The sequence below is a fragment of the Belonocnema kinseyi genome, chromosome 5 (assembly GCF_010883055.1).
Source record: "Belonocnema kinseyi isolate 2016_QV_RU_SX_M_011 chromosome 5, B_treatae_v1, whole genome shotgun sequence".
NCBI lineage: Eukaryota > Metazoa > Arthropoda > Insecta > Hymenoptera > Cynipidae > Belonocnema > Belonocnema kinseyi.
In genome coordinates this window covers 108,965,815-108,973,752 of record NC_046661.1, presented here as the reverse complement: position 1 = coordinate 108,973,752, position 7,938 = coordinate 108,965,815, and the positions used below count along the sequence as shown (strand labels likewise).

At 26.3% G+C, this 7,938-nt stretch overlaps 1 protein-coding gene and 1 long non-coding RNA gene across 3 annotated transcripts in view; one reads left to right on the top strand and one right to left on the bottom strand.

The window, feature by feature from the left end:
- Positions 1–2,048, bottom strand: part of LOC117172794 (CDK5 regulatory subunit-associated protein 3) — a 29,002-nt gene extending 26,954 nt beyond the window's left edge. The window contains exon 1 of one of the 2 annotated variants that reach the window (XM_033361017.1): positions 1,953–2,048. The gene's annotated coding sequence lies outside the window, so the exon portion shown is untranslated. The remainder of the gene's footprint in view (positions 1–1,952) is intronic. The other variant, XM_033361016.1, reaches the window with a different exon arrangement.
- Positions 2,049–5,913: 3,865 nt separating this feature from the next.
- On the top strand, positions 5,914–6,497 carry LOC117173005. The gene is made up of 3 exons (XR_004467093.1): positions 5,914–6,017; positions 6,112–6,219; positions 6,277–6,497. It is a non-coding gene; the product is annotated as an uncharacterized LOC117173005 (long non-coding RNA).
- The last annotated feature ends 1,441 nt before the right edge of the window (positions 6,498–7,938 follow it).

Below are 7,938 nucleotides of genomic sequence, written 5' to 3'. Positions count from 1 at the left end.
AGCATCCCTGCGTGTCAACAATATGCTAGAACACTTGCGGGAAAAATGCAGAAGGCGGTTGTCCTTTGGTCGCTCCGTGTTCTTAGGGTGCACGAGGCTTTTACTGGATCGTCATATTGATTCCTTTACAAACTGTAACCACCTATCTCACGGTTGTGAGACGTGGTTGTGGCTGAAATTTTACCGCGATTTCGCTGGAAGCGGGTGCAATCTTTCAGATTAGCACCCGCTCCCGGCGAAATCCTGCGGTTGTCCTTATGACAAATTTTCAATTAAATTATATCAAATACTGTAATTCAAACCCCTCATAAACTAAAATCATAAAGTAAATCTGAATCTTTTAATTTGACATCAAAGAAGGTTCTCAAAGCACCTACGGCCTTGACGATTACATTCTTGATAATGTAATAGTTATTGCCTTAATCGCGCTTCGCGCTCTACTGTTAGATTCTACAGGCTCTAATTTTTAAAAATGCGTTTTTATCGAAAAATTCGGCTAAAATAGTTTGAAAATATATTTGGTATCTAGTGAAAATTTTTGGATCTATAAAAAAAATAATTTTTTCTATTTTTTGAAAATTTTCAAATTTTTAAAAGTATATAACTTTTCTAATTTTCATGAAAATTAAAAATTTTATTTGGATAATTTGCAAGTCTTTTACGCATCTATAATAAACTTTTAGAAAAATTTATAAAATTTCAACAACAAAAATTTCAAAATTTTGAAAATGCACACAATTTTTTAATTTTGTTTCGAAATATCTGATTAATGAACTTAGCCTTTATTTTGGGGACCTTCAGAAGTATATCAAATGCGGACTCGATTGGGCAAATTCTTCAAAAATTAGCGTGGCTACAACATTCAGGTAACCATACATACAGACAGACGTACAGACACCTACAAAATTTTATGATTTTCGGATTCTGTGCGCGCCGAAACGTAAAGATCCGTTAAAAACCTGAGACCGAAAATTTGGACAATTACATTACACTAACGTTTTTAATTTTCATCCAAATTAAAAATGTAATTTGGATAATTTGCAAGTATTTTTGTCAAGTATCGAAGACATTGACAACATTTTCTGAAACTTGAAAAAAGTTTTCTAAAATGTTGAAAAAGCTCTAATTTTTTAAATTGTGTGCTAATCGAAAAATTCGGCTAGAATAGTTTGAAATGTATTTGGTATCTACTGAAAATTTTGAATAAAGTTTTTAGATTTTTGAAAAAATCATTTTTTCTATTTTTTGAAAATGCAAGTCTTTAACCCATCTATGAGAAACTTTGACAGAAATTTTTATAAGTTAAAAAAAATGGAAAATTTTGAAAATGCTGTAATTTTTTTAATTTTGGGCTAATCGAAAAATTCGGGTAGAATATTTTTGAAATATATTTCGTGTCTGGTGGAAATTTTGAATGAAATTTTTGGATCTATAAAAAAAATAATTTCTTTTATTTTTTGAAAATTTTCAAATTTTTAAAAGTATATAACTTTTCTAATTGTCATCAAAATAGAAAATTTTATTTAGATAATTTGCAAGTCTTTTACCCATCTGAAAGAAACTTTGACAACAATTTATATAATTTCAACAACAACAAAATTCAAAATTTTGAAAATTCTCTCAATTTTTAAATTTTGGTTTGAAATATCTGATTAACGAACTTAGCCTTTGTTTTGGGGACCTTCAAAAGTGTATCAAATGCGGACTCGATTGGACAAATCCTTCATTAAGTTAGCGTGACTATAACATTCAGGTAACCATATATACAGACAGACAGGCACCGATGAAATTTTATGGTTTTCGGATTCTGTGGGCGCCGAAATGTAAAGATCCGTTAAAAACCAGAGATTGAAAATTTGGACGATTGCATTACATTCTCAGGAATGAGAATGTAAAAATGTCATAATGGACATTTTGTATGACTTTTTAATATATTTAATGCTATTACTCACAGTGTTGACTTTCATTCTTCGATCAGTGTTGAAAATTCTTTCTTTTTTATCATTAAAATTATTCGCTATCTAAAGTCTTCCTGATAAAGGATTTCATCTAAAAGACAAATTTTCAGGTTAAAAACCAAACAATCTTGATATAAATCGGAAATTTCAGGAGGAACCTTTTTTCGTTTGTTATTATCTAGACACATTGTCATATAGTTATGGTTAAAAATAATTATTTATTATGTCTTATTTATCTCTTATCACAAAACAACGCATGGTTTTATTTAATTTTTTTTATAACCTACTATTAAAATTTTAACAACTTTGTAGGAAATTCAACTATTTCCTTTTTTTTTGTTGAAAGTTAATTCTTTTTGTTTGAAATTGTATGTATACATATGCTTATATTTTGGGTTCAGAATTCATCGCTTTTTGAATCAAAAACAGGTTGAAAAGTCAGCATTATAATTCTTTGCGGAAATTCCCGGTCCCAATTATTAAAATTATATTTCCTCACTGAAATTCCTTCTTCCAAACTCTTAATTATAATGCTTTACTGAAATTACCTGTTCCAAACTAAAAATAGGAATTCCAATTCAAAGCTTAGGATTATAATTCTTTGGGAAAATTCCATATCCAGTAAGAAGGCTTGCATTGATCGTGATTAAAAAATGTAATTTACTTGATCACCTGATTTTTACTGAATGGAATTGAAAAATACGAAATTCCGTGGTCAGGATCAATAAAATGAAAAGCCAGAAGTTTTTCATTGATATAAATAAATAATAGTATTTCTTGTGTTCTAGCGTAATTATTACCCATTAATTGATTATGTACTAAATTATTTATACATTTAGTATTAAAATACTTAATATATTATATTGATTTATATTTTTATTCACTCAAAGATATAAAAAATCTGATTCATAAGATTCTCGAAGATTGAAACTTCTAAACTTATATTTCTTAAAAAAGGATTGAAAATATTTTCAAACCGATATTTTCTGAAGGTGTCATTGGGAATTAAATTCATTTGAAATATATACTACATTTTAGAATTCGAAACAATGTCATAAAAATTTATTATAAAATCGTGTTTTTCATCTCGATTTCGGAAACAGCAAAATTACGAGCTACTGAAGTCTGCGTAGAATTTTATATTTTTTCGCGAGTGTAACCGTGATGGGACTCGTTTGTCATTCAATGGAAGACGTACAACTGGAACTGGAACTAGAAGCTGAAGAACTAGAACTATTGAAACTTGACACATTATTTTTGGCTTCTAACTTTTTCGCTATACTGGACAATCTTACAATTTTTTATTTATAATTTTACACACTAATTTTTTTCAGTTTCTCGGCACTTAATCCAACTATTTCTTTCGTTTATGTAACTATCTAAACATCTTTTCTTGTTATTCATAATTTTTTTTGAGTTTTCAGATAAATGGATTTTTACCTGTTTTTATTCCTACATCTTCATTGGATTGAACAAATTTGTCTATTTCTCCACTATTACGGAGTTCCTAAAAATCCATTCTTTTCATCTGACAAGAGATATGCCTTCCTCATCTGAGGAGTTATCTGTTATCTCTGTTAACAGTATTTGATATCTGAAAATTTGCTAATAATATTTTACCTTTGACGCCTGTCACATAAAATACCAAACCTTAGCATAAAAAATCCCATAAAATGTTCAAAAAATTTAATTTCTTTAAGAAAAACTAATTTTTAGTTAAAGAAATGAATTTTCAACAAAAATGTGTATTATATATAGTCACCAAGAAGATTAATATTCTAACACAAAAGACAAAATTTCAAGAAAATACATAAATTTTCAAGCGAAGAATATAAATCTTAAACTAGGCATGGAATAATTCAATTCTCAGTTGAAAAAAATCCGTTTCAACAACAACAAGAAACATACGAATTTGTAACAAAACAGTTAAATTTTTAGGTAAAGATATTAATTTGTAACTAAAATAATGGATCTTTAACTAAAAAAATTAATTTCAAGGCCAATAATTGAATTTTTAGACAAAAAGATTAATTTTCTACCAAAATATCACAAATTTCCAATAAAATAGATTAATTTTCAAGGAAATAGATTAATTTTCAAATAAATAGATGATTTTTCCACCAAAAAGATTAAATGTATATCAAACAAAATTTTCGACAAAAAATACAATGTTTAAATTTTCAGTTCAAAATAATAAAATATACAAATTTTCTACTATAAAAATTAATTCTCAACCGAAAACATGATTAATTTTCTACTAACAGACATAAATTTTCAACAAAATAAATAAATTTTCAACCAAATCATGAACTCTTAAAGGAATATTTAACCTAATAGTAAAATATTCAACCATAAAAATTAATGTTTTATACCAAAGAAGTCTAATTTTTACCAAAAAACATGAATTCTCAATCAAAATTTGAAATTTTAATGAAAATCTCAACCTGATAGTGAATTTTCAACCAAACAATTGAATTTGAAACTAAAGAAGGTAAATTTTTAACCAAGGTTTTATAGGGACAAAAATCCTGGAACCAAAATGAACAATTGACAGGATGATTCGAGTAAGAACTGATTTAAAATTCCAGATGTTTCCGTTTTTCTTACTATGATGTATTAATCTTGAAAAATAATAATCTTTTATATAACTAGGAAAAATGACAAAAATTGCGGTAAGTTTTGGTTTTCAAAATTATTATTTAACTGAAAATAATGCAATGAAAGTATTGATATAAAAATATCAAGTATAAATCGATTTTACAACCAATTAGTTAAATTTTAGACAAATTAGTTCAATTTACAGTTAACAGAAATAATTTTGACCCCAGAAAGAAATGAATTTTCAACTAATGAAAAATTATCAATCTTCAACCAAAAAAAATGAACTTTTGAGAAAGTAATTCAACTTTCAATAAACAAGTTGAATCTTGAACATAGAAAAATGACTTCAACGAAAAATTTGATAGGTAATATTTCAACAAATAAATATTTTAATTAATAAAAAATAAAGGTTTCTAGCTGAAAATACGAATTTTTTTATAAAACAGTTGAATTCTCAACACGAAAATGTAAATTTGTGATAAAAAAAGTTAATTTTCAATCTAAACAGATTTATTATTAACTAGACAGTTGAATTTTAACTGAAAAATATAACATTTTTACAGAAATAGATGAATTTTCTAGCAAAAAAGATGAAATAATAACAATTAATTTTCCACCCAAAAAGACTATTTTTCATCCAAATACATGAATTATCTACAGAAAACATGAATTTGCTACAACAAAATATGATTTTTCAACCAACAACTTTAATTTGTTAGCAAATTGTGAAATTTTCAAGCCAAAATTCAAGTCAGATAATTGACTTTACAACTAAAACAAGATTATTTCTCAACTAAGCATATGTTTAATTGTCAGAAAAATGTATTTGCAACGAAAATGAAACGAATTTTCATAAAAATAGTTAATTTTTCATCTAAATTGAACCTTCAATTAAAAAAAAATTATTTGTTAACAAAGTAGTTGAATTTTTAATGAAAAAGATGACTTTTTAACAATATAGTTGCCTTTTCAACACACATAAACATAGCATGTCGGCACCGGCATATATTTTTTTTAAGGTTACGTGTAGATAAGCCTAAGGACAACGCGTTACGCGCCCAGTCGCCTAAAGGACGTAGTCGCAATTCTAGTATCCCGCCTATATCTACAACAACAATTTATTTCTTTCTCGAAGAAAAGTCTAAATGTTTAAAACATGATCTTCTTTTAAATACTACAACAAGTTATTTTGTAAATAATCTTGTGTAATTACATAACTTGATAATAGACTTCAGTTCACTAGCTATTTTGAAAAATCGTTATTATAAAATCGATAGGTTTTTCGATAAATCTAATGCGTATCTCGAAAATCGATCTTCAGTCAACAACGTCGCGTTGCGTTGCTTTTGTTTGTCGTAAAAAAGAATTGTTTGTACTTTTTATTTCGTGATTATCGCGATTAAAATAGGTGGAAGTGTCTCGGAAGTACTCAAAAGGACTAATTATTCAAGAGAAATTGTAAGTAAATTGTTTTTTGCTTCAAGATCTGTTTATCACAAAATTATATTTGATGAATGATCAAAAATTGATAAATTCGGAAAATTGTTGGCAGCACATGTCTAAAACTTTGATGAGAAGTTTGGAAAACCGTTAGCCGACAAGAAAATTAATTATTTATGAAAATCTTAGCCTGTATTCGCTGTTTTTGAAGTTCAGATTTGTAAGTCTTCTCAAAAATGATAACCTATATAAATATTGAAAAGGTTAATTCATTCAGATAAGAATTATGAGGATACCTGTATGACAGAAGAATCTTTAAAAAAGCATGTATATCATTTAGAAAATTGGCTTCTCCGTGTAAAATGTATAATGTTAAGTGATATTTCCATTCTATTCATAAGTCTTCAACGATTTTTTGGAAAATGGCATAATAATTTGAAGACATGTTAAAAACCAGAACATTTTCGGAGGACAATGGAAGAGTTATAGAGATATAATTCTAAAAGGTTAAGATCAGACTATAATTTATTTTGCTTCAAAACATTTCCACGATTTTAACCAGTTCTGGAAGATGTAGTACGTTTACGATAAATTCCAAAAAATTGAATAAAATTTCCCAATTCTTCAAGAGTTTTAATCTATTTATATAAAAATATTTGAGTCATTAATAGAACTTCAAGAATTTGAAGCAATTAAGAAATGTTTAGAAACTTAACACACTTTTTAATTATTTTTCTCTGAAGTTGTTATTATTAATCATATAGAGTTTTTATAATTTGGCAATAGGTTAAAAAACTGCTAACATTTAAGACTATCATTGCAGGATGTCTATAGCGAACTTGAAAACCTGAAATTCTCCTTTAATATTTTTGTTTAACCTGGGAAATCTAGAATACTACTTCAATTTTTCGTAAAGCCTTTTAATTTTAATATTTTTTCAATTATTTGCTTATAAAACAATTATTTTACTGAGATGCAAAGAATAATTCATTATTATAATTATATTAATTATATTATTTAATTAATTTTAATTATTATATTTGTAATTATTTTATAGTCTGGAATAAAAATAATTTAATATTGCCCGGGTGGCCGCTGGACCGAAAAACCAGAAAAACCGGGAAATGACAGTGAATTTATGTTTTGACCGGGAATTTTACAAATCTTTAGAAGAAAAGTCTGTCCAAGTTCGATTTCAAAAGTTTTTAAAATTAGGTAGCTCAATTATATTGTTTAATTATGATATCATTCAGTTCACAATATCAAATTCGAAAATCTTTTACTTAAAAAATTGTCCATTTTAGATTTTTATTTTTAAGCTTACTTTTTTAATTCAAAGGATTTTAAATTGCAGTCCTGAAGACTTAGACAAGTAAAAAAATAAAAGCATCTGAAGTTGTGAATTTTGAATAAGAAGCATTTTTATTTTATCAAATGTAAATAAAATATTTTCAAAATGGGTCTATACTTTAAGTATTAAAAATTGAATAATAATTGGTTCGATAAAAACATTCTAAATCCGTTAAAAATGTAAGAACTTTCAGATTTTAACGTTTAAAATTGAACTGTTTCAATTCGAAAGTCTTAGTTATTAAAAAAATGTAAACATCAAATTGAAACCTCGTAAACTGTTTTCAATTTAAAAATAACTTGATAATTGTTTCAGACGAAAATATTTCATTTTTAACACAATCAATTTTAAATTTTGTAGTTAAGACAAAGGATAATTATTTAATATTTAGCAATATTTGACTGTTTATTTAAAACGGTTAAATTAAAACCAAATATTTAAAAGTTATACAAATTGAAACTGAATTATTTGACATGGAAAACCTTAAATCGTTCAAATTTCAAAGAACTTTTAAACTCTGAATGTTACAATTTTAATTGTTATTTTCAAAAGAATTTTTATTTGTAAGTGAAATCGTTAATTTATTTA